This window comes from Triticum dicoccoides, chromosome 2B, assembly GCF_002162155.2.
Source record: "Triticum dicoccoides isolate Atlit2015 ecotype Zavitan chromosome 2B, WEW_v2.0, whole genome shotgun sequence".
Taxonomy (NCBI): domain Eukaryota; kingdom Viridiplantae; phylum Streptophyta; class Magnoliopsida; order Poales; family Poaceae; genus Triticum; species Triticum dicoccoides.
The window spans coordinates 432,148,809-432,175,442 of NC_041383.1; positions in this window are offsets into that span (position 1 = coordinate 432,148,809).

Below are 26,634 nucleotides of genomic sequence, written 5' to 3' on the forward strand. Positions count from 1 at the left end.
TATCTAATAGCAGCATGGTGCTTCTTCAGAGTTTTCAATAATCTTTCCTCTTCCTGGTCTGAAAGATTAGCACTAATAATAATAGGATATATCTTCTTTTCATCAAGATAAGCATATTTAAGAGTATCAGGTAACGGTTTAAGCTCAAACACGGGATCACCCTTGGGTGGAGGGGGATCCCCTAGGATTTCAACAGGCAAGTTGTGTTTCAGAATAGGTCCCTGTTTAAAGAATACTTCATCTATTTCCCTTCTTTCACTCATAAACATATCATTTTCATGGTCTAGCAAATATTGTTCTAAAGGATCAGTAGGAGGCACGGCAATAGAAGCAAGACCAATAATTTCATACTTACTAGGCAATTCTTCATCATGGGGTTGTCTATGAAACTTAGCAAAATTAAACTCGTGTTTCATATCACCCAAGCCAATTGTAACAACATCCTTTTCACAATCAATCTTAGCATTAACAGTATTCAAGAAGGGTCTACCAAATATAATGGGACAAAAGCTATCTTGTGGGGAACCAAGAACAAGAAAATCAACAGGATATTTAACTTTCCCACACAAGACTTCAACATCTCTAACAATCCCAAATGGCGAAATAGTATCTCTATTGGCAAGCTTAATTGTAACATCAATCTCTTCTAACTCAGCAGGTGCAATATCATGCATAATTTCTTCATGTAAGGAAAAAGGTGTTGCACTAGCACTAGCACCCATATCACATAAGCCATGATAACAATGATCTCCTATTTTAACAGAAATAATAGGCATGACTACAACAGGTCGATGTATCTTAGCATCGGGTCTAGCAATATTAGCAGCTTCATCATAGAAATAAATAGCATGCCCATCAATATTATCGGCCAAGAGATCTTTAACCATAGCAATACCAGGTTCAACTTTAATTTCCTCAGGAGGTGTATATGTTCTAGTATTACTCTTACAAACCATAGTTGAATCTTTAGCATGATCCTTTATCCTAACAGGGAAAGGTGGTTTCTCAACATAAGTAGTAGGAATAATAGGATCATTATAAGTGATAGTCTTTTCTTCAACTGCAACAGGTGCAACTACTTTTACTTCAGTGGGAGGATTATATTTAAACCACTTCTCCTTAGGGAGATCAACATGAGTAGCAAATGATTCACAGAAGGAAGCTACTATCTCAGAGTCAAGTCCATATTTAGTGCTAAATCCATGAAAAGCATATGTATCCATAAAAGATTTAACACAATCAAACTTAGGTGTCATACCTGATCCTTACCATCATCGGAACCCCAATCTTCAGAGTTGCATTTAATTATTTCCAATAAGTCCCACTTGAATTCAATAGTCTTCAACATATAAGAACCAGCACAAGAAGTATCGAGCATGGTGCGATCATTGAGAGAAAGCCGAGCCTAAAAGTTTTGAATAATCATTTCTCTTGAGAGCTCATGATTGGGGCATGAATATAACATTGACTTAAGCCTCCCCCAAGCTTGAGTGATGCTTTCTCCTTCGCGAGGCCAAAAATTATATATATAATTACGATCACGATGAACAAGATGCATAGGATAAAACTTCTGGTGAAATTCCAATTTCAATCGTTTATAGTCCCAAGATCCCATATCATCACATAGCCTATACCATGTCAATGCATCTTCCTTCAAAGATAAAGGGAAGACCTTCTTCTTAACAACATCATCGGGTATACCTGCAAGCTTAAATAATCCACAAACTTCATCCACATAGATAAGGTGTAAATTGGGATGCAATGTTCCATCTCCTGCAAAGGGATTAGCTAGCAGTTTCTCTATCATACCCAAAGGAATTTCAAAGTAAAAAATTTCAGTAGGTTCAGTAGGTTGAGGAGCAACTCTTTGCTCTACTGGTCGGGGTGAAGATACCCCGAACAAGCCCCTCAAAGGATTAGTTTCCATAGTAACAAGTGACAGTAAATTTTAGCACACTATATAAATGTTTCCTTACCAAGTTCCACTCACCAAAAGCGCTTCACTCCCCGGCAACGGCGCCAGAAAAGAGTCTTGATGAATCACAAGTATAGGGGATCTATCGTAGTCCTTTCGATAAGTAGGAGTGTCAAACCCAACGAGGAGCAGAAGGAAATGACAAGCGGTTTTCAGTAAGGTATTCTCTGCAAGCACTGAAATTGTAGGTAACAGTTAGTTTTGTGATAAGATAATTTATAACGGGTAACAAGAATTGAATCTAAGTAAGGTGCAGCAAGGTGGCCCAATCCTTTATGTAGCAAAGGACAAGCCTGGACAAGTTCTTATAATGAGAAAAGCGCTCCCGAGGACACATGGGAATTATCGTCAAGCTAGTTTCATCACATTCATATGATTCGCATTCATTACTTTGATAATTTCATATGTGGGTGGACCGGTGCTTGGGTGCTGCCCTTTCTGGACAAGCATCCCACTTATGATTAACCCCTACTGCAAGCATCCGCTACTACAAAAGAAGTATTAAGGTAAACCTAACCATAGCATTAAACATATGGATCCAAATTAGCCCCTTATGAAGCAACTTATAAACTAGGGTTTAAGCTTCTGTCACTCTAGCAACCCATCATCTACTTATTACTTCCCAATGCCTTCCTCTAGGCCCAAATAATGGTGAAGTGTCATGTAGTCGACGTTCACATAACACCACTAGAGGAGAGACAACATACATCTCATCAAAATATCGAACGAATACCAAATTCACATGACTACTAATAGCAAGACTTCACCCATGTCCTCAGGAACAAACGTAACTACTCACAAAGCATATTCATGTTCATAATCAGAGGGGTATAAATATGCATTAAGGATCTGAACATATGATCTTCCACCAAATAAACCAACTAGCATCAACTACAAGGAGTAATCAACACTACTACCAACCCAGAGGTACCAATCTGAGGTTTCGGTACAAAGATTGGATACAAGAGATGAACTATGGTTTGAGAGGAGATGGTGCTGGTGAAGATGTTGATGGAGATTGACCCCCTCCCAATGAGAGGATCATTGGTGATGACGATGGTTATGATTTCCCCCTCTCGGAGGAAAGTTTCCCTGGTAAAATAGCTCCGCCAGAGCCCTAGATTGGTTCCACCAAGGTTCCGCCTCGTGGCGGCGGAGTTTCATCCCATAAGCTTGCTTATGATTTTTTTTCCAGGGTAAAAGACTTCATATAGCAGAAGATGGGCACCGGAGGGATGCCAGGGGCCCACGAGGCAGGGGGCGCGCCCCCCACCCTCGTGGCCAGGGTGTGGGCCCCCTCCGGTACTTCTTTCGCTCAATAATTATCATTAATTCCAAAAATGACTTTCTTGGAGTTTCAGGACTTTTGGAGCTGTGCAGAATAGGTTTCCAATATTTGCTCCTTTTCCAGCCCAGAAACCTAGCTGTCGGCATTCTCCCTCTTCATGTTAAACCTTGTAAAATAAGAGAGAATAGCCATAAGTATTCTGACATAACATGAAATAACAGCCCATAATGCAATAAATATCGATATAAAAGCATGATGCAAAATGGACGTATCAAGTACCTGGTGGAGGGAAAACGAAAAGAGGAGATCACAGGGCACTTATCTTTTTTCAATCTTAAATCTGTAGGCATTTGCCAAATTTTAGTTCAAATAATGTAATTTCTCTAATCCATGTGTGTGTCTGTAAGGTATGTACTTGTTTGATCTGCATATTAATGAAAAGGTTGAACCTTGTCGGGGACTTGCGCATGTGTATGTCCATGCAGAGGTGGGATGCCTCTATATTTTCAGATAAACGAGTTTCTCCCGGCAGGCTATCCTGCCGGTACCCTCTATGTTGTTGCTGGGAAGTAAGCCTACCAGTCACAAATCACACAGAGGGACCAGCCCCCTGTCGGCCCTTATACATCAAAGGCCACTGCGACTACCCTGACCGAAGCAGCATTCGAGTCGAAGCGTGGGAGCACACAAGTTTCAAAGGGTAGCAGGGTTTTCTTATGCACAAGCCTTTACTTACAGAACACGTATGGATAAGAGGATGAACTTATCTGTTTGGCTTGCCGGAGACCGCAGTGCTGGCTTGTCTTCTCATCTCCTCTTGGGGACTGAGTCCACGGTAGGAGCCTGTAGTTTATGCATATGAAGATGATGCCAGATGCGATCTTATCTACACGAACATGCAGTGCTCATCATATGATTATGCATGCATTTGTCGGGGGGGGGCAACACTTCATTTATTTCTCTGTTGCTCAGGGTCTGTGTCAGTGTCAAAACCGGCAGATCTCGGGTAGGGGGTCCCCAACTGTGCGTCTAAGGCTAATGGTAAAGGGAGGCAGGGGACACGATGTTTTACCCAGGTTCGGGCCCTCTCGATGGAGGTAATACCCTACTTCCTGCTTGATTGATCTTGATGATATGAGTATTAGAAGAGTTGATCTACCACGAGATCATAGAGGCTAAACCCTAGAAGCTAGCCTATGATTATGATTGTTGTTGTCCTACGGACTAAACCCTCTGGTTTATATAGACACCAGAGGGGGCTAGGGTTACACCGAGTCGGTTACGAAGAAGGAGATCTACATATCCGAATTGCCAAGCTTGCCTTCCACGCAAAGGAGAGTCCCATCCGGTCACGGGATGAAGTCTTCAATCTTGTATCTTCATAGTCCAACAGTCCGGCCAAAGTATATAGTCCGGTTGTCCGACGACCCCTTAATCCAGGACTCCCTCAGTAGCCCCCGAACCAGGCTTCAATGACGATGAGTCCGGCGCGCAGATTGTCTTCGGCATTGCAAGGCGGGTTCTTCTCCAAATTCTCCAGAGTATCTGTTGTAGCGAGCAGTGTCCGACTCCTCATCAATGTCACACTCCTAGGCTTCTGTGCTTCAATAATGGTTATCTCCATGTGTCGGGCGAATGTGAGAAGTCGGGGCATTTTTTCATTTGCCACCCTGAACCTACAAGTAAATTGTCTTATTTAAAGAGCTGAGGATCCTCAGATCCAAATCACACCATCTCCTCCCAGCGAATATCCATCAGAGTGCACCCGGAGGAAACCATCCCATCATGGCCGGCCGTCGCAGCTCCTCCTCTCGCTCCTGTAGCACTAGGTCGGGCGATTGGGAGAAATGTTCTATCCCTCACAGCCGATTAGTAGAGTTGCAGACCAAGGGGTTTCTACCGCCTGCGTATATGGTCCCCGTATGAGCTGGACTAGCCACTTATAATGGCGGGGAGCAAGCGGAGAGTTCTCCAAACCCATCCAAGGGGGAGCGAGTATGCTTTGTCCCATATTTGTTGAGGGAACTCGGATTTCCAATCCATCCTTTCCTCCCCTGGAGTTCTATGGCCTCCAGCTGCATAATTTCAGCCCAGCCTCCATACTGCATATCGCAGGCTATGTCGCCTTCTACGAGCTATTTCTGGGTTGCGAAGCTCATTTCGAGCTGTGGAAGAGGCTATTCTGCCTCGTACCCCGCACTCAGGAGGGGTCAGTATATCAAGTGGGTGGAGCCAAAATATGGCGCATCGCCAAGACCGGATACCTATCCGGTACCCCGAAGAAGACAACCGTGGACAGGCCTTCGGAGTGGTTCTACATAGAGGACGTCCCTCTTCCAGATCCTATTCGGAAGGGCCTTCCCGAGTTTATAAATGCCCCGTTGAAGAAACACCGCAGTTGGCACCCTCGGAGCTCCCAAGGGGAAGACAACAAAGAGATCCTTTTCCTGATGGACAGGATAAAGACGCTGGCCAAATCAGGACTGACAATAATTGAGGTTATGTCAATATGTATAATGCGGGGAGTGCAGCCACTTCAATATCGGGGGAAACCGATGTGGCACTTCAATGGAGAAGACGATGCCACCCGCTGCGGCCGTAAAGGTCCAGACTCTCCCGCCGCTCTGGCGAAGATACTGTCTGATTTGTACAAAGGAGAAGAGGAGGAGTTCATCCGTATCAAGCCACGAGATGGATTCTCCATGTACAACCCCCCAAGCTGGGTGAGCCGCTATCTTTTATTCCAGTCTTTCCCGCATTTTTAGCACAAATGTTTACTTCGTCAATTCATAGCAGGAACTGCGAAGAGCTTTGAGGGATGTTCACAGCCCATCTCCACAGCCAGAGGACCCCAACCGGGCCCTCGACCCCAGACTCAAAGAAGATCCGGACACATTTGTGGAGCTCGTCGACAGGACATTTTATCAGTTAAGCTGCGATGGTGCGTTGGTGGCCGTCATAGCTGATTATCCTGGCCTACTCCCTGTATCACATGTAAGTAAATCCAGAGTCCCAACTTCCAAAAAGGATTCCCTCTTTACATCTTACCCACCGCAAATGTATTGCGTCTTACAAGGAAGGCCATCGGGACGCCGTGCCGAACCCGCGGTGACCTGACAAGGGGCACCAAAGCCGGGTAGGCTTAAAAGAAAGGCGGTCAGGACCAAGACGCCATTGCAAAGGTATGTTTAAAACCCTGCCACGTAATTATCATTGTTAAAATATAACAATGTCCGCTGTCTCCTGGCAGGAAAAGCGCTCGCCGAACTACATTCGGAGAGCCTATAGCACGCCTCCACCAGCCGGACTCCTAGGCCGGACTCAAGGGTGGAGGTCACCGCGGGGACAACGCTGGACAATCCTCCTACAGAAGATGGGGATAGATTCTTCGCTACAAACTACGAAGTGGAGAGCGCCATTAATCATAGGCGCCGACGGGCTGCACTATGTGACCCTAATTTCTCTGAAGAGGTGTTCAATGCCTTCAACTCAGGGGAAGCGTACATCCGGGCTGCTCAAGATGGCCTTGCTAGAGCCACGGACCAGTACGTAAAGGACATACGGGTAAGAAAACTTGATAAGTATGTATATCAGTAGCCCCTGAGACTTGAAACAGTTGGCACAACTGATTTAAGGGTCCTCGTGTGCATAGGCTCTCACCGAGAAGAATACCCAGCTGTCTAAAGAGCTGGAGGAGTGCAAAGCTCAACTGCGGGCCGCAATTGCCGGAATGGAGGAGTCCACAAAGGCCCCATCTGGTAATTCTTGTTTCGATTGAAAATAATGTAAAAGCATGTACGAGTTAGTATTCGGCGTGAATGCAGATCTAACAATAGATTATGCAGACAAGTCCGGAGGTAATCCGGAGATTGTACCATAGGATGGCAATATGCTCAACGGCAGCTGAAGGCTGGCGAGCGTGTGCTTAAAAAGGTTATACAGGAGAAAAATAATCTCCAGGACGCGAACACCCGATTGGACGTCAAATTAAGGGATGTTCGTGCCCAGCTTGCTGACTCCGTGAAGGAGAATAAGAGGCTTCGACGCGACATATTTAGTAAGTGCTCTAACGAACCACTATAGAGTTCAGCGAAGAAGCGTGCTAACATAATTATGTCTGTAGGTATGTTGATAGGTCGTCTCGAAGAGGAGATGCCCGGATCTGCCGGCGATCTTCTGCAGGAGCTCACACAACTGCACGAACAAGTTCGGCAGGTGATGCAGGGCATTGCCCAGGCCTTGTGGCCATCCTCCTCCCTGCCGAGAGGCATGGGGGAGCTTGTGGAGATGCTCAAGGGAGCGCGGCAGCACTTCCGATTATGGAAGATATCGGCCTGCCAACAAGGCGCAAGGGAAAGCCTGGGCCATGGTGAAGACGCCATACACCAAGGCTGACCCAAACCACATGGCCAAGGTCGGACCTGTAGGTTCAGATGGGAAAGAGATCCCTGTAAATCTGGTGTATGACCAGGTAGCATTAGCCGCTAAGTATTCCCAACAGGACTGTAGGCTAGACAGCCTGTTGGATGGTATAGAAGAAGAATTTAGTCAGTCTAAGTGACTTTGTACTTCGAAGGACACATTTTGTCCCTAGCTGGATTGTAAATCATTTGTCTTGGCGGACCTCTTCGCTTCAACCTCTGGATCCTACAGTCCGGAGTGTATCCGAATACCCACTCGGTTATGTGAAAATCGGGGCACGCATGGAAACCAGGCGTAGGGGTCATAAGTGCTTGAACAGACAAGTACCCAACTAGTTATGTTATATTACATGGGTAGTAAGAAACATCTTCCAGGGAGAATAGTTCCGTTAAGGGTTCCTTTCCCTGGGTGTGCATGCATTGATGTGCATGTCCGAACTGTAAAAATTTTACGTAGGATATAAGCATATGGGGGCATGTTTTGTAATAGGTAAAAGACATCTTTTGTTCATCGACCGAATATTCCCTTAAGAACACTAGCTTTCGGCTTCATCCAGTCTGAGGTACACATCCGGCTGACCCGGCAGTAACAATCGCAGAGGTGCTCCCCTTATGCCCTAGCCGAATTAACGGGAACGTAGGGCATAAACACAAGAGCCAGGCAACCCAGCTTGGCCAAAACTTAAGTCATATCAATGCATATAGTGGTGAAAAAAGGCACATATGGAGGAGTAACGCATATGTGGTGGGCATAAAGCCCAGAAGACAATTAAGCTTCTGTATAAGAAGCCCCCAGGTATATTGAGCGTGCATAGCGCGGCAAGAGTGTGTGGTCAAAACATACTTGAAGCTTTTAAGGCTATATATAAAAAGGAGAGAGAGGGGGTATAATTTAAAAAGCGAGACGGAGGTAAGGAGACAAACACGGAGTTCGGCACTAGGCGTAGAATCTTTGGAGTCTGGCTGCGTTCCATGGGTTCGGCTCGAGTCGATTATCGGATGCATCACGCAGACGGTATGCTCCTCCGGTGAGAACTTTATCAATGATGAAGGGACCTTCCCATTTGGGCTTGAGCTTGTCCTTTTTCTTCTCTGGTAGGCATAGAAGGAGTTCGCCAATGTTGTAAGTTTTGGCCCGTACTTCTCTGCTTTGATACCTTCGAGCCTGATGTTGATAAAATGCGGAACGGGCCTTTGCAAGGTCATGCTCCTCCTCCAGGGCATCTAAGCCGTCCTGCCGATTCAGCTCGGCTTCTCTCTCTTCGTACATGCACACTCGAGGTGAGTCATGGATGATATCGTAGGGTAGCACTGCCTCTACGCCATACACCATAAAAAAATGGTGTGTATCCGGTTGTGCGATTTGGCGTGGTCCGCAGCCCTCATAGTACGGAGTCGAGCTCCTCGACCCAGTGCGTATCTGATTCCTTCAAGGATCGCACTAGCCTGGGCTTAATGCCACTCATAATAAGACCATTCGCTCATTCGTCTTGACCGTTCGTTTGGGGGTGATAGACGGATGCATAATCGAGATTTATGCCCATTTTGCTGCACCAAGTTTTCACCTCGTTAGCTATGAAGTTTGAGCCGTTATCGGTGATGATGCTGTGGGGGACACCATAACGGTGTACGACCTCGGATATGAAGTCTATCACTGGTCCGGACTCGGCCGTTTTGATTGGTTGGGCTTCTATCCATTTGGTGAATTTATCGACCATGACCAACAAGTATTTCTTCTTATGGCTTCCTCCTTTAAGGGGTCCAACCATATCGAGCCCCCAGACTGCAAAGGGCCAAGTTATGGGGATTGTTTGGAGAGCGGTAGGTGGCATATGGCTTTGATTTGCAAAAAGCTGGCAGCCGACACAATGTTGGACAAGGTCCTGTGCGTCTGCCCGAGCTGTTGGCCAGTAGAAACCTGTATGGAAGGCCTTGCTTACTAGCGCCCGGGCTGCGGCATGGTGGCCACCGAGTCCAGCATGAATTTCGGCCAAGAGTTGCCGCCCTTCCTCTTCGGAGATGCACCTTTGGAGCACTCCAGTAGCGCTTTTCTTACAGAGCTCTCCCTCGTGGACCTGGTAGGCTTTAGAGCGCCGCACAATGCAACGAGCCTCATTTTGGTCCTCAGGGAGTTCTTGCCTATTTAAGTAGGCCAAGAAGGGTTCTGTCCACGAGGCGATGACAGCCATAATTACGTGGGTTGAAGGTGTTATTTCAGTGGCGGAGCCTCTGATTACGTTAGATTGTTCGAGATCTGGGGTTGTGTTCGGATCCGGACTGGTATTGCCGGTCTTCCCTTCCCATACCACGGATGGCTTAAATAGCCTTTCCAAAAAGATATTAGGTGGGACGGGGTCGCGCTTGGCGCCCATGCGGGTGAGGATATCCGCCGCTTGGTTGTTTTCTCGGACCACATGGTGGAATTCGAGCCCCTCGAACCGAGCTGACATTTTGAGGATGCATTGCGGTAGGCCGCCATTTTTGGGCCCATGGCATCAAAGTCTCCATTTATTTGAGATATTGCAAGGTTTGAATCCCCACGCACTTCTAGGCATTGAATGCCCATGGAGACTGCCATCCGGAGACCATACAACAGGGCCTCGTATTCAGATGCATTGTTGGAGTCTGTGTATAGTATTTGGAGTACATATTAGACTGTATCTCCGGTGGGGGATGTCAGGACAACGCCTGCCCCTAGACCAGCCAGCATCTTAGAGCCGTCAAAGTGCATGATCCAATTGGAGTACGCGTCATACTCTTTAGGGAGTTCGGCTTCTGTCCATTCAGCGACGAAGTCAGCCAGTACTTGCAACTTAATGGCTCGTCGTGGTTTGTATGTTATGTCGAACGGGAGGAGCTCGATAGCCCATTTAGCAATCCGGCCCGTGGCATCGCGGTTATTTATTATGTCATTGAGTGGTACTTCAGAGGCCATCGTGATTGAACACTCTTGAAAGTAGTGTCGTAATTTTCGGGATGCCATGAAGACCGCGTATGCTATCTTTTGATAATGTGGGTACCGTGACTTGCATGGAGTGAGGACGGTAGATACGTAGTATACCGGCTTTTGAAGCGGGAACTTATGTCCCTCTGTCTCTCGTTCGACGACGAGCACTGCGCTTACAACCTGGTGTGATGCAGCTATATATAGCAGCATGGGTTCGCCGACATTTGGCGCGGCCAGGATTGGATTGGTGGCCAATATGGCTTTTATTTATTCCAGTCCGGCCGTCATCACATCCGTCCACTCAAAGTGTTCGGTGCGTCGAAGAAGGCGATAAAGAGGCAGTGCCTTTTCTCCCAATCGGGAGATAAAGCGGCTTAAGGCAGCCACGCATCCAGTTAATTTCTGGATTTTCTTGAGGTCTGTTGGGGTAGCCAACTGTGACAGAGCTCGAATTTTAGCCGTGTTTGCTTCGATTCCTCTATTGGAAACGATAAAGCCCAAGAGCTTTCCGGCAGGTACACCGAAAACGCATTTTTCCGGGTTGAGCTTGATGTCATATGTTCGGAGATTGTCAAACGTAAGCCTCAAGTCGTCTATTAAAGATTTGACGTGTCTGGTTTTGATGACCACAACGTCCACATATGCCTCCACTGTTTTGCCGATCTGTGTTTCTAGGCATGTCTGAATCATGTGTTGATAGGTTGCATCGGCATTTTTGAGCCCGAAAGGCATGGTGTTAAAATAGAAGGGGTCGTATGGAGTGCTAAATGCCTTTGCGGCTTGATCGAACTCCGCCATCTTGATTTGATGGTATCCGTAGTATGCGTCGAGGAAACACAAAGAGTCGTGTCCTATGGTAGCATCGATGATTCGATCGATGTAGGGGAGGGGGAAGGGATCCTTGGGGCAAGCCTTATTCAGATCCTTGAAATCAACGCATAGGCGCCAGGATTTGTCCTTCTTTGGTACCATCACTAGGTTTGCTAGCCGGTCCGGATGTTTTATTTCTCTGATGAATCCGGCCTCGAGTAGTTTGGCTAGCTCTTCTCCCATGGCTTGTCGCTTGGGTTCTGAAAAGCATCAGAGAGTCTGCTTGACCGGCTTGTATCCCTTTAATATGTTTAGGCTATGCTCGGCCAGCCTGCGTGGGATACCTGGCATGTCTAAAGGATGCCAGGCGAAGATGTCCCAATTTTCGCGCAAGAACTCTCGTAGTGCGGCATCTATTGTGGGGGTTAGCTATGCCCCAATTGATGCAATTTTTGTAGGGTCCGTCGGGTGGACCTGGAATTTGACTATTTCGTCTGCTGGTTTAAAAGAGGTGGACTTGGGTCGTTTGTTGAGTATCACGTCGTCCCTGTCCATCATGGAACGCAACGCGGTTAACTCTTCGGCCGCGAGGGCTTCGGATAATGCCTCCAGGGCTAATGCGCCGGTTTTATTTTCGGTGCGGAGTGCTATGTCCGGATCATTGGCTAGAGTGATGATTCCGTTGGGCCCAGGCATCTTAAGCTTCATGTACCCGTAATGGGGTATGGCTTGGAAGCTTGTGAATGCATTCTGCCCTAAAAGGGCATGGTATCCGCTGTTAAACATGGCTACTTGGAATGTGATTTCTTCAGACCTATAATTCTCCGGCATGCCGAATACCACATCTAGTGTAATTTTTCCTGCGCATCGTGCCTCTCGACTAGGGATGATTCCCCTGAAGGTCGTACTGCTTTGCTCAATGCGGCTTTTATCTATTTCCATTTTGTTAAGAGTTTCCTCATAGATGAGGTTTAATCCGCTGCCGCCGTCCATGAGTACTTTAGTGAGCCGGAAGCCGTCCACAATTGGACTAAGGACCAAAGCGGCTGGTGCTCGGACTGTTCGGAATTGAGGTTTGTTGCTGGCATTGAAGGTTATGGTTGTATCGTTCCACGGATTTATTGTTGCGGCGTGGCAGACTTCGGCGAGGCTGCGGAGTGCTCGCTTACGCCTATTGTTTGAGGCGAAATTCTCGAAGACTGTTAGTACTGTATTGTTATTCTCCGTGGGATGGTGCCATGCGGTATTGTTAATGAGGAGGTCCTCGCTGCTCTTGGCCACCTGCCGGAGTATCCAACATGCTCTAAGGCTGTGTGTTGGCATGATGCTTGGTGTGCTATGAATTTTGCATGGCCTGTTGAGCCATCCCTCCAGTACGGTTCCACGCCCTATAGAGGGCTTTGGCTTCTTTGTGATTGGATTGGGTGACTTGCGAGAGCGCACCCTTTTAGTTCGGACTAGGGATTTAGTTAGAGCCGGAGGATCCCATAATTTTGCTTGGGTTTTCCAGGCGCTTTCCATCGCGCAGTACTTCTGTACTATGGTCGCCAAGTCGGCGAAGTGTGCTATGTCACGGCGACTTGTGGCGTGAGAGGTCCGTGCAATTTTTGTAAAAGAATGAGATTGCATCTTTCTCGTGACAGTCCTGAACCTTGCACATTACAAGGAGGAATCTGGCCTAGAAGTGATGTACTGTCTCTTGGGGCTCTTGTCTAATGTGGGAAAGATCACTTGTGTCTGGGTGGGTGGGTAAATTTAAGCCTAAATCCCGATCCGATCTGAGAGCTAGGGGCAAAGGAGCTTCCAAGCTAGGCAGCTTGGGCTCCAGGATGTTGCCCAATATTTGTGGCCCGTTGCCCGATTCTAAGTTCGGAGCCTGGGCCATGTCCTCCCGTAGACGGGTGTCCGGCTCAAAGAGCTCAAGAATCCGGACATAGTTCATCCTCAAAATAGAGGAAGAATCGTTGTTTTGTTCCTCCACCACCGCTATCTGATGGGTGATCGACGGAGAGTTAATCTCCCTTTGGTCGGGTTTAAGCCCGATCCGATCATAGTCCATAGCGACTCCCAGGGTGGCGATGTGATCCAAGAGCTCGTTAAGGGAGGAGATCTCCATTGGATCCATCTTCTCAGTGAATTCCGAACTGACGTGGAGGCTGTTCTTGATGACCTGAGAAGTCATCGTCGGCGTGGTGGCCGAACGGGCGGCCATGACGAAACCTTCTAGTCGGAGAGTCTAGCCTACAACCAGTGTTCCACCAGAGGTGATGTTGTCCTTGACAACAAGGCGAGCCATCAAGCCTTATCAGGACGGCACAGTGGAACTCTCAATGAAAGCACCAATGTCCGTGTCAAAACCAGCGGATCTCGGGTAAGGGGTCCCTAACTGTGCGTCTAAGGCTAATGGTAACAGGAGGCAGGGGACACGATGTTTTACCCAGGTTTGGGCCCTCTCAATGGAGGTAATACCCTACTTCCTGCTTGATTGATCTTGATGATATGAGTATTACAAGAGTTGATCTACCACGAGATCGTAGAGGCTAAACCCTAGAAGCTAGCCTATGATTATGATTGTGGTTGTCCTACGGACTAAACCCTCCAGTTTATATAGACACCAGAGGGGGCTAGGGTTACACACAATCGGTTACAAAGAAGGAGATCTACATATCCGAATTGTCAAGCTTGCCTTCCATGCAAAGGAGAGTCCCATCCGGACACGGGACGAAGTCTTCAATCTTGTATCTTCATAGTCCAACAGTCCGGCCAAAGTATATAGTCCGGCTGTCCGAGGACCCCTTAATCCAGGACTCCCTCAGTCTGCGCCTGGCTTTGTACAAGGGGTTACATGCAATTGAGGCAAGGCCTATACAAAAGGGTGGCTACCGGGCAGGGCCCGACAGCGCGCCTTACGGGTAGAACTTGCAGAGATGCTCAATATTCCATGAGTTTTGCAATTGAATGCCATCTCCGGTCTCCAGGATGACTGCGCCAGGTCTGGTGACTCGTACTACCCAGTAAGGGCCTCCCCACTTTGGTGATAACTTGTTTGCACCCTTGGCAGACTGAACGCGCCTAAGGACAAGATCACCTTCCTCAAAACACCGGGCATGAACCCCTACGGCTATGATAGCGGCGCACGGCTTGTTGGTAGCATGCAGCACGTGTAGCAGCCCGGAGACGGTTCTCCTCGAGAAGCACAGCGTCGTCGCGTCGATGTTGTTCTTGCGCTACTTCATCGTAGGCAAGTACTCGAGGTGACCTGTAAATTGGTTCCGTGGGGATAACTGCTTCTGCCCCATAGACTAGGGAGAAGGGAGTCAGCCCAGTAGCCCGATTTGGTGTCGTTCTGAGGGATCATAGGACCATCGGCAACTCATCGATCCATCGCCTAACGCACTTTAGCAGCTTATTAAATGTTCTTGTCTTGAGGCCCCGCAGCACTTCAGTGTTCTTGTCTTGAGGCCCCGCAGCACTTCAGTGTTTGCTTCTGGGATGTGCAACAGAGGCAAATGAGATCTTGCTTCCGAGGGCATGAACATATTGCATGAAGGTGCGGCTCGTGAATTGGGTGCCGTTGTCAGTGATCATCCGGTCAGGAACCCCGAAACGGCACACCAAATCTTTCAAGAACTTGATAGCTGACTGAGTAGTCACCTTCCTCACGTGAGCTACTTCCGGCCACTTTGTAAATTTTTTGATAGCAACGAACAAGAATTCAAAGCCCCAACATCTCGGGGGAAAGGGACAAGGATATCGAGCCCCCAGACTGAAAACGGACATGGCAAAGGGATTGTCTGAAGTGCTTGGGCTGGCAGATGGATGTTCTTGGAATGGAACTGATAGGCTTCACACTTGGTGACTAGCTCGACCGCATCTTGGAGGCCTGTGGGCCAATAGAATCCTTGCCAGAATGCTTTCCCAACTAAAGCCCTTGATCCAATGTGGCAGCCACACATGCCTTTGTGTATTTCTGCCATCAGTTCCTTTCCCTCTTCCCGACAAATGCACTTCAATTTCACACCGTTGGGCCTCCTTCTGTATAGAGTGTCATCGACAAACTGGTACATACTGGCCCTCCGGGCTACTCTTTCCACTTATTCTTGCTCTTCGGGAAGTTCTACGGTTTGGAGAAAATGGACTATGTGCCTTGCCCAAGCGAGATCCTGAGGCTCGGCAACAAGGACTAGCAGTACCTCCTCATTCGTGGGGGTTCATCCCTCGACCACGAGGACTAGTGGTCGGCAGGAGGGTGCGACCCGGCGGTCGAAGGGGGTTGTTTCCAGAAGGGTCCCTGTGTTAGTGCAATAGACCCGGGGCCTGTTGCCCTAACTATGCACAGGCACAAGATCGGGATTGAAGCATCAGAACAAGGTGAAAAAGAGACCAAGAGATTCAAAACATCAACAGGAAGATTGAAAGGATCCAAGGCCGAGTCAGAAGAGCAAGATATTATCAGGAGAAGAGCCTCCCTTACGGGGAAGGCGAGCCCGGCAAGGGGCGATGCCACCCCCAGAAGGAGATGACCAAGGCGTCCTGGCAGGGCCTGCCAGGACTCACGGAGACCAGATTACCTCACCAACTACTCCACCACGACCCACGTCATCGATCAGTGCGGTGTCAAGCCGCGGAATGATTAAGTGGCAACCATTCACCACATGGCGGCCACTTCCTACCAAAGAAACCCACTAATGTCACCCGTCCAATGACGTGTCAAGCGAGCATGCATGGAGCTGGCAATATAGCCTAGAAAGCCCTGCCGGGCAACCAACACCGTGACACTAAGCGGCGCATTAAATGTGCACTGTCAGCCTGCAGAGTTAGGTATGATAGTGATGTCTACTACACAACCTTCTTCTTGTAGACATTGTTGGGCCTACAAGTGCACAGGTTTGTAGGACAGTAGCAAATTTCCCTCAAGTGGATGACCTAAGGTTTATCAATCCGTAGGAGGCGTAGGATGAAGATGGTCTCTCTCAAACAACCCTGCAACCAAATAACAAAGAGTCTCTTGTGTCCCCAACACACCCAATACAATGGTAGATTGTATAGGTGCACTAGTTCGGCGAAGAGATGGTGATACAAGTGCAAAATAGATAGTAGATATACGTTTTTATAATCTGAAATAATAAAAAACATCAAGGTAACTAATGGTAAAAGTGAGCGTAAACGGTATTGCAATGATAGGAAACAAGGCCTAGGGTTCATACTTTCACTAGTGCAAGTTCTCTCAATAATAATAACATAGATAGATAATATAACAAGCCCTCAACATGTAACAAAGAGTCACTCCAAAGCCACTAATAGCGGAGAACAAATGTAGAGATTATGGTAGGGTACGAAACCACCTCAAAGTTATTCTTTTGGATCAATCTATAAAAGAGTTCGTACTAGAATAACACCTTAAGACACAAATCAACCAAAACCCTAATGTCACCTAGATACTCCATTGTCACCTCAAGTATCCGTGGGCATGATTATACGATAAGCATCACATAATCTCAGATTCATCCAACCAACATAAAAGTACTTCGAAGAGTGCCCCAAAGTTTCTATCAGAGAGTCAAGAACGTGTGCCAACCCCTATGCATAGGTTCCCAATTTCACGAAACCCGCAAGTTGATCACCAAAACATACATCAAGTGGCACATGATATCCCATTGTCACCACAGATAATCACGGCAAGACATACATCAAGTGTTCTCATAAAGACTCAATCCGATAAGATAACTTCAAAAGGGGAAACTCAATTCATCACAAGAGAGTAGAGGGGGAGAAACATCATAAGATCCAACTACAATAGCAAAGCTCGGGATACATCAAGATCGTGCCATAGAGGGAACATGAGAGAGAACATGAGAGAGAGAGATCAAACACATAACTACTAGTACATACCCTCAGCCCCGAGGGTGAACTACTCCCTCCTCGTCATGGATAGCGTCAGGATGATGAAGATGGCCACCGGTGATGGGATCCCCCTCCGGCAGGGTGCCGGAACAGGCTCCCGAGAGGTTTTTGGTGGCTATAGAGGCTTGCGGCGGCGGAACTCCCGATCTATCTTCTGTTCTGGAAGTTTTAGGGTATGTAGGTATATATGGGTGAAAGGGGTACGTCGGTGGAGCTACGGGGGCCCCACGAGGTAGGGGGCGCGCCCGGGGGGGTGGGCGCACCCCCCACCCTCGTGGGCAGCCCGTATCTCCCCTGACGTGCAGTCCAAGTTCCCTGGGTTGCTTTGCTTCCAAAATAACTTCTCTAGTTAATTTCATTCCGTTTTGACTCCGTCTGATATTCCTTTTCCTCGAAACACTGAAATATGCATAAAACAGCAAATCTGGGCTGGGCCTCCGGTTAATAGATTGGTCCCAAAAATAATATAAAAGTGGATAATAAAGCCCAATATTGCCTAAAACAGTAGATAAAGTAGCATGGAGCAATCAAAAGTTATAGATACGTTGGAGACGTATCAAGCATCCTCAAGCTTAATTCCTGCTCGTCCCCGAGTAGGTAAATGATAAAAAATAATTTTTGATGCGGAGTGATACTTTGGCATAATTTCAATGTAAATCTTCTTAATTGTGATATGAATATTCAGATCCAAAAGATTCAAGACAAAAGTTAATATTGACACAAAAATAATAATACTTCAAGCATACTAATCAAAGCAATCATGTCTTCTCAAAATAACATGGCAAAAGAAAGTTCATCCCTACAAAATCATATAGTTAGGCTATGCTTCATTTTCGTCACACAAAGATGTTCCCAACTTCTATACCCCCGATGACAAGCCAAGCAATTGTTTCATACTTAAATAATCTCAAACTTTTTCAACCTTCACGCAATACATGAGCGTGAGCCATGGATATAGCACTATGGGTGGAATAGAATATGATGATGGGGATTGTGTGGAGAAGACAAAAAAGGAGAAAGTCTCACATTGACGAGTGAGGGAGTCCTGGACTAGGGGGTGTCCGGATAGCCGAACTATCATCATCGGCCGGACTCCAAGACTATGAAGATACAAGATTGAAGACTTCGTCCCGTGTCCGGATGGGACTTTCCTTGGCGTGGAAGGCAAGCTTGGCAATACAGATGTATAGATCTCCTACCATTGTAACCGACTCTATGTAACCCTAGCCCTCTCCGTGTCTATATAAACCGGAGGGTTTTAGTCCATAGGACGAACAACAATCATACCATAGACTAGCTTCTAGGGTTTAGCATCATTGATCTCGTGGTAGATCCACTCTTGTACTACCCATATCATCAATATCAATCAAGCAGGAGTAGGGTTTTACCTCCATGGAGAGGGCCCGAACCTGGGTAAAAACATCGTGTCCCTTGTCTCCTGTTACCATCCGCCTAGACGCACAGTTCGGGACCCCCCACCCGAGATCCGCCGGTTTTGACACCGACATTGGTGCTTTCATTGAGAGTTCCTCTGTGTCGTCACCGATAGGCTTGATGGCTCCTTCGATCATCAACAGTGATGCAGTCCAGGGTGAGACTTTTCTCCCTAGACAGATCTTCGTATTCGGCGGCTTTGCACTGCGGGCCAATTCGCTTGGCCATCTGGAGCAGATTGAAAGCTACGCCCCTGGCCACCAGGTCAAATTTGGAAGCCTGAACTTCACGGACGACATCCGTGGAGACTTGATCTTCGATGAATTCGAGCCACAGCCGAGCGCGCCGCACAGTCACGAAGGGCATGATTTAGCTCTGCTGCCGGACAGTGCCCTGGAGGCCGCACAGGAGTCCGCTCCGACCCTTAATTCGGAGCCGACCGCGCAGATCGAGGATGGGTGGCTAGACACCGCCTCGGGGGCTGCAACCTCTATGGCGATGGAGCCGAATACTAACTTTGTCCCTCATGAGGCTAGTGACTCCGAGGTGCCGGACTCCTCTCCGGACTCTGAACCTCCCGCGCCCCCTCCAATCGAATCCGATTGGGCGTCAATCATGGAGTTCACCGCTGCGGACATCTTTCAACACTCACCTTTTGGCGACATCCTGAATTCGCTAAAGTATCTCTCGCCATCAGGAGAGCCCTGGCCGAACTGCGGTCAGGACGGTTGGGATGCGGACGACGAAGAAATTCAAAGCCCACCCACCACCCACTTTGTAGCCACTGTCAACGATCTAACCGACATGCTAGACTACGACTCCGAAGACATCGGCGGTATGGACGACGATGCCGGAGACGACCAAGAACCAACGCCTACTGGGCACTGGAAGACTACCTCGTCATACGACATATACATGGTGGACATCCCAAAGGATGGGAATGGCGAGGACGAAGCGGAGGAAGACTCCTCCAAGAAACAGCCCAAGCGCCAGCGTCAGCAGCGTCGCTCTAAATCCCGCCACAGCAAGAATGGAGATTCCGGCACCGGAGATAATAACACCCCAGAGAGTGCCGAAGACAACCCCCTCCAGCAAGATTCAGCACAGGAGGATGGAGAAGCTAGCCCTCATCCGAGAGCGGCAGACGAAGAGGTAGAGGATGATAATTACATACCTCCCTCCGGAGACGAGGCAAGCCTCGACGATGACGAATTCGTCGTGCCTGAGGATCCCGTCGAACAAGAGTGTTTTAAACGCAGGCTTATGGCCATGGCAAACAGCCTAAAGAAAAAGCAGCAACAGCTTAGAGCTGATCAAGATCTGCTAGCCGACAGATGGACGGAAGTCCTCGCGGCCGAAGAGCATGAACTCGAACGCCCCTCCAAAAGCTACCCCAAACGCAAGTTGCTCCCCCGATTAGAGGAGGAGGCATATAAACCTGCATCACCAGCGCACAATACGGCTGACCGACCACCTCGTGGCCGCGACAGAGAGGCCTCTAGGCCCTCCACCAGAACTGTACCCCGGCACCACTCGAAAAGTACGAAGCCACTGGGGAATGCGCCGGACTTGCAAGACATATTGGAGGATAAGGCAAGACAATCAAGATCGATCTACGGATCACGTGGGCGCCCCACGATGCGCGACAACTACCATCGCACCGGATACAGCAACTCCGGCCGGGCCGAACACAATAGACAAAGCTCGCTTGAGCTACGTCGTGATATAGCCCAATATAGAGGCGCCGCACACCCACTATGCTTCACAGATGAAGTACTGGATCATCAAATCCCCGAAGGGTTTAAACCCGTGAACATTGAATCCTACGATGGCACAACAAACCCCGCGGTTTGGATCGAAGACTATCTCCTTCATATCCACATGGCCCGCGGTGATGATCTTCATGCCATCAAATATCTCCCACTCAAGCTTAAAGGACCAGCTCGGCATTGGCTTAACAGCCTGCCAGCAGAGTCAATTGGGTGTTGGGAGGACCTGGAAGCCGCATTCCTCGACAACTTCCAGGGCACATATGTGCGACCACCAGACGCCGATGACCTAAGCCACATAATTCAGCAGCCAGACGAATCGGCCAGACAGTTCTGGACATGGTTCATAACAAAGAAAAATCAAATTGTCGACTGTCCGGATGCAGAGGCTCTCGCAGCCTTCAAACATAACATCCGCGAGGAGTGGCTGGCCCGGCACCTAGGAGAGGAAAAGCCGAAATCCATGGCAGCCCTCACATCACTCATGACCCGCTTCTGCACGGGAGAGGACAGTTGGCTAGCCCGCAGTAACAACCTCAGCAAAAATTCTGGCAGTCCGGATTCAAAGGACCGCAATGGCAGGTCGCGTCGTAACAAAAACAAATGCCGCGTTAACGGTGATAACACTCAGGATACGACAGTCAACGCCGGATTCAGAGGCTCTAAACCCGGTCAGCGGAAAAAGCCATTCAAAAGAACTACTCCGGGTCCGTCCAATTTGGACCGAATACTCGACCGCTCGTGCCAGATACACGGCACCCCCGAAAAGCCAGCCAATCACACCAACAGGGATTGCTGGGTATTCAAGCAGGCAGGCAAGTTAATTGCCGAAAACAATGACAAGGGGCTGCATAGCGATGACGAGGAAGAGACCCGGCCGCCGAACAATAGAGGACAGAAGGGATTCCCCCCACAAGTGCGGACGGTAAACATGATATACGCAACCCACATACCCAAGAGGGAGCGGAAGCGTGCACTCAGGGATGTATTTGCGATGGAGCCAGTCGCCCCGAAGTTTAACCCATGGTCCTCCTGCCCGATCACCTTTGATCGAAGGGACCACCCCACCAGTATCCGAAGGGACCACCCCACCAGTATCCGCCATGGCGGATTCGCCACATTGGTTTTAGACCCAATCATCGATGGATTTCACCTCACTAGAGTCCTGATGGACGGCGGCAGCAGCCTGAACCTACTTTATCAGGATACAGTGCGCAAGATGGGCATAGACCCCTCAAGGATTAAACCCACAAAGACGACCTTCAAAGGCGTCATACCAGGTGTAGAGGCCAATTGTACAGGCTCAGTCACACTGGAAGTGGTCTTCGGATCCCCGGATAACTTCCGAAGCGAGGAGTTAATCTTCGACATAGTCCCGTTCCGCAGCGGCTATCACGCCCTGCTCGGACGAACCGTGTTCGCACAGTTCAACACGGTGCCACATTACGCATACCTCAAGCTCAAGATGCCAAGCCCTCAAGGAGTCATCACGGTCAACGGAAACACTGAACGCTCCCTCGGAACGGAGGAACACACAGCGGCTCTCGCGGCAGAAGTACAGAGCAGCCTCTTAAGGCAATTTTCGAGTCCGGCCGTTAAGCGACCGGACACGGCCAAACGCGCCCGGAGTAACCTACAACAAGACCACCTGGCACGTTCCGAGCACGTGTAGCAATGCGGCCCCAACCCCAGCCCTTACAAAATTGCAAAACTGGTCCTTCACGTACATCACTACGCTCTAGAGATACCATGGGCATAGGGGGAGGGGCACGACCACCACAAGCCCAGAGCGTAGCTTAACCGCACCAGGGGCTCCCAAGTGTGTCACTCTTTTTCTTTCTTATTTTTTCTTACCCACAGGACTCCATTCACCAGAGGCCCTGTCCGGCAGCAGACCTGCCTAACTCACCATGCAACGGCCAGGGAAGGAGAAAGGCTGCGACGAGTATCCAGGTGGTCTCCATTACGAGCATTAAATCCGTTTTCATACACCATTCCGCAGCCTACCCCTGGAGGGGGACATGTTTAATAGTCCTACCTCTTGCTTACCGCACTATTTGTATCATTCTACATTCATGGCAGTATTCCTTGAATAAACAATGCATCACTTTTTGCTTATAATTGCATTTCTTCTCTTATATATATGTGTGTGTTCATTTATGACATGTTGCATCCGTACACTCTGGTACGGCTAAACACACCAGGGGCTTAAGTTCCCCACATTATGGTGTGATAAGTCCGAACACTTTCACAAGTGCGGCACCCCGAACTTATAGCATTATATGCATCGGCTCCGAATCATGTCTTGGGTCAATAGTTGGGTTTGCCCGGCTCCCATGTTTTGGTACCTTACGGTCCGTTATATCGGCTAAGGTAGCACTGGGAGAACCACTGCGATTGCCCCCCGGTTGAGCTGGGCGAGCGCCTCAGTGGAGAAAGCTAAAACTGACCGTCATGATAAGGCAAGAGCTGGTCGCTGTTCGAGAGGTCTTTTCGAGTCCCTAAAGACTTATGCCGCTTCGTATGAGGAACCGGCTTTGTCCGGCCCAGGCGTGGATAGCGCCCCGAACTCGGTCTTCCGAACACTAGGGGCTTCGCCGAAATTTAAAATTATAGAATTCTATGGCTAAGTGAGAGTGTTCAAGCATTATAACTCCGGTTGCCTCGTTCATTGTGTTGAACGCCTCCCTAGATGGACCCAAAAATGGGAACAAGAGCGCTCAAGTTTATCCCGAACACCCCAGCACTTGCCATCTCTCAGATTTGATAAACGGCCGCACAAAAGGTAATATTTTAAATTAACAAGCGTTGCTTAGCGCATATGAACAAAGTCTTCAGCGCACATGATAACAAAACTGCGAGTCTACTCAAATATTACATCTTTGGAGCACTCACCCGCAATCAGGCGGGCACCCCCCAGGACACTCTTATAATACATTTCGGGCGTACGATACTCCTCGCCCACTGGCGGCGCGTCCGTCAGAAGCTTCTCAGCGTCCATCCTGCCCCAATGCACTTTTGCACGGGCAAGGGCCCGACGGGCACCTTCAATGCAGGCGGAGTGCATGACGACTTCCACCCAGGGACACGCGTCCAGCAGCCGCCGCATCAGGCCGAAGTAGCTCCCAGGCATGGCCTCCTTGGGCCACAGCCGAACTATGAGGCCCTTCATGGCCTGTTCGGCTACCTTGTGGAGCTCGACCAGCTGCTTCAGCTGGTCGCTAAGGGGCACCGGATGTCCGGTCTCAGCATACTGAGACCAGAAGACCTTCTCCGTCGAGCTCCCCTCCTCGGCCTGGTAGAAAGCGGCAGCATCGGATACGCTGCGGGGCAGATCTGCGAACGCTCCTGGAGATCTCCGAATTCGGGTAAGTAATAGGTAATTCACATTCACATGCTTGCTTTGCATGAAAAATGCCTTACCCGCCGCTATCTTCTTCAACGCCTCGATTTCCTGGAGGGCCTTGTGGGCTTCGGCCTTAGCGGCTTTGGCACTCTCAAGAGCCAAGGCAAGCTCAGACTCTCGAGTCTTTGAGTCGCGCTCCATACACTCATGCTTCTCCATGAGAGCCTGGAGCTCTTGCTGCACCTCCGCCACCCACGCCTCCTGCTTCTCCCGCTCGGCTCGCTCCGCGGCCGCATTGCATTCGGCCGCGGACACCGCCTCCTTCAGGGTCGCCACCTCGTTCGTGGCCCCTGGAGTACCCATGTTATCCTTGTTATTTCTCTTGCAACCAAAATCCTTTTCTGTAAGGTACAAATTTAATACGGTGTTACTCACCTTCCTTGTCCTCGAGCTGCTTCTTGGCATGGCCGAGCTTGCTCTCGGACAGCTCGAGGTTCCGCTTCAAAGCATCGACCTCCGCAGTCAGTGCGGCAGAGGTTAGCAGCGCAGCCTGCAATCCCATATTGACATATTTTTTAGACCTCCTGCGTATATCTTTTTAGATCCTCAGTCCGACTTTTCTTTCTGAACACCGAACCGAGCATCAGGGGCTACTGTCTATGTGGTATTATATTACATATCTTAAATTTCTTACCTCAAAGCCTGTTAGAAGGCCGATGCAGGCTTCGGTCAGCCCGCTCTTGGCGAGCTGAACCTTCTGAATCACCGCACTCATGATAGCGCGGTGTTCTTCTTCGATGGAAGCGCCGTTGAGCGCCTCCAACAAGTTATCCGGCGCCTCCGGTTGGACGGAGGTCGCCGGTGTCACAGTCTTGCCCTTCTTACTAAGGGGCCGCCTGCCGGACTCCGGAACCACTACAGGTTCCGGCGCGGAGTTCGATGCGAAGTCCAGGAGGTTGCCCTGTGGCACCTCCGGAGCCTCCCCCTCCTGGTGGGTCCCCTCCTGGGATCCCACCTCGGCATCGTCAGCGTCACGAGGGGTGGAGGCGGTCAGAAGGGAATCCATGTCCGACGTACCCAAGGACCCACTCGACAAAGCGGGAAGATCGTACTTGGCCGGACTACAGGTTGTATGAGGCATTAGAAGGACACAACGTGGCAAAAAGAAAAATTATAAATCATCCAGGAATCCGGATACTTACGATCTTGCCAGGGGCTTGGCCCTTGAAGGCCACTCCTCATCGCCGTTGTCGGTGTTGGCGGAGCAGTCCGGAGGAAGGGTCCTTCCCTTCTTGGACCCTTCGGCCTCCCTTGTTGGGGAGGCCTTCCTCTTCTTCTCTCCCCCCGCTGGGGGAGAGGCCTCTTTCTTCTCCTCCTTGTCCTCAGGGGAGGAGTCCGCCTCGGAGTCATCGGACGATGAGTCCGATACCACCAGGCGCCGGGAACTCCTTCGGGTTCCCGTGGCCTTCTTCTTGGCCTTCTTCTCCGGCACTACGTAAAGTGCCGGGACCAGCAGCCCTGTCAAACGGGCGTCCGCTGGGTCTTCTGGAAGGGGAGCCAGACAGTTAACCTGTCCGGACGTCTTCTGCCAGTCCTGTTAAAGGCATTGGGAGTTTAGATCCTGCATAGAGTCAAACTATGAAAAGCAAATGTCCCATAAAGGATAACATAGCTTACCTCGCCAGCCGGACGCTGCGTGCTGAATCCGCGATCTTTGGTAGCGGACGCAGGAGCTTCGGCGCCCTTGAACAGCACCCTCCAGGCAGCTTCGTACGTAGTGTCGAAGAGCCTGCTCAAGGTCCGATGCTGGGCCGGATCAAACTCCCACAAATTGAAGTCCCGTTGCTGGCAGGGGAGAATCCGGCGGACGAGCATGACCTGGATCACATTGACAAGCTTAAGCTTCTTGTTCACTAGGGTCTGGAGACAGGACTGGAGTCCGGTCAGCTCCTCCGAACTACCCCAAAGCAATCCCTTCTCTTTCCAGGAGGTGAGCTGCATGGGAATGCCAGATCTGAACTCGGGGGCCGCTACCCATTTACGGTCACGTGGCTCGGTGATGTAGAACCACCCCGATTGCCACCCTTTGACAGATTCCACGAAGGCACCCTCGGGCCAAGTGACGTTGGGCATTTTGCCCACCATGGCGCCTCCACACTCCGCTTGGCTGCCCTTCACAACCTTCGGCTTGACATTGAAGGTCTTTAGCCACAAGCCGAAGTGGGGCTGGATGCAGAGGAAGGCCTCACACACGACGATAAACGCCGAGATGTTGAGGATGAAGTTTGGAGCCAGATCGTGGAAGTCCAGGCCGTAGTAGTACATGAGCCCCCGGACGAAGGGGTGGAGTGTGAAGCCCAGTCCGCGGAGGAAGTGGGGGAGGAATACGACCCTCTCATGGGGCCTGGGGGTGGGGATGAGCTACCCCTCGTCGGGCAGCCGGTGCGCGATGTCGCTGGACAGGTATCCGGCGCTGTGCAGCTTCTCGATGTGCCCCTCCGTAACAGATGAGGCCATCCACTTGCCTCCCGCTCCGGACATGGCTGGAGAAGGTTGAGGTGAGATGTGCGGGCTTGGGCGCTGGAGCTCGAGTGCGCGGAGATGGATAAGCAAAGGAGGAAGATGGCGTAGGTAAATGAGGTGGATCCTTATCCCCTTATATATGGGCGGATGAAACTATGCGTCCCTACTAGCCTGGTAAAACTCGCTTATCTCCCAAGCGCCGCAATCAATGGCGCGG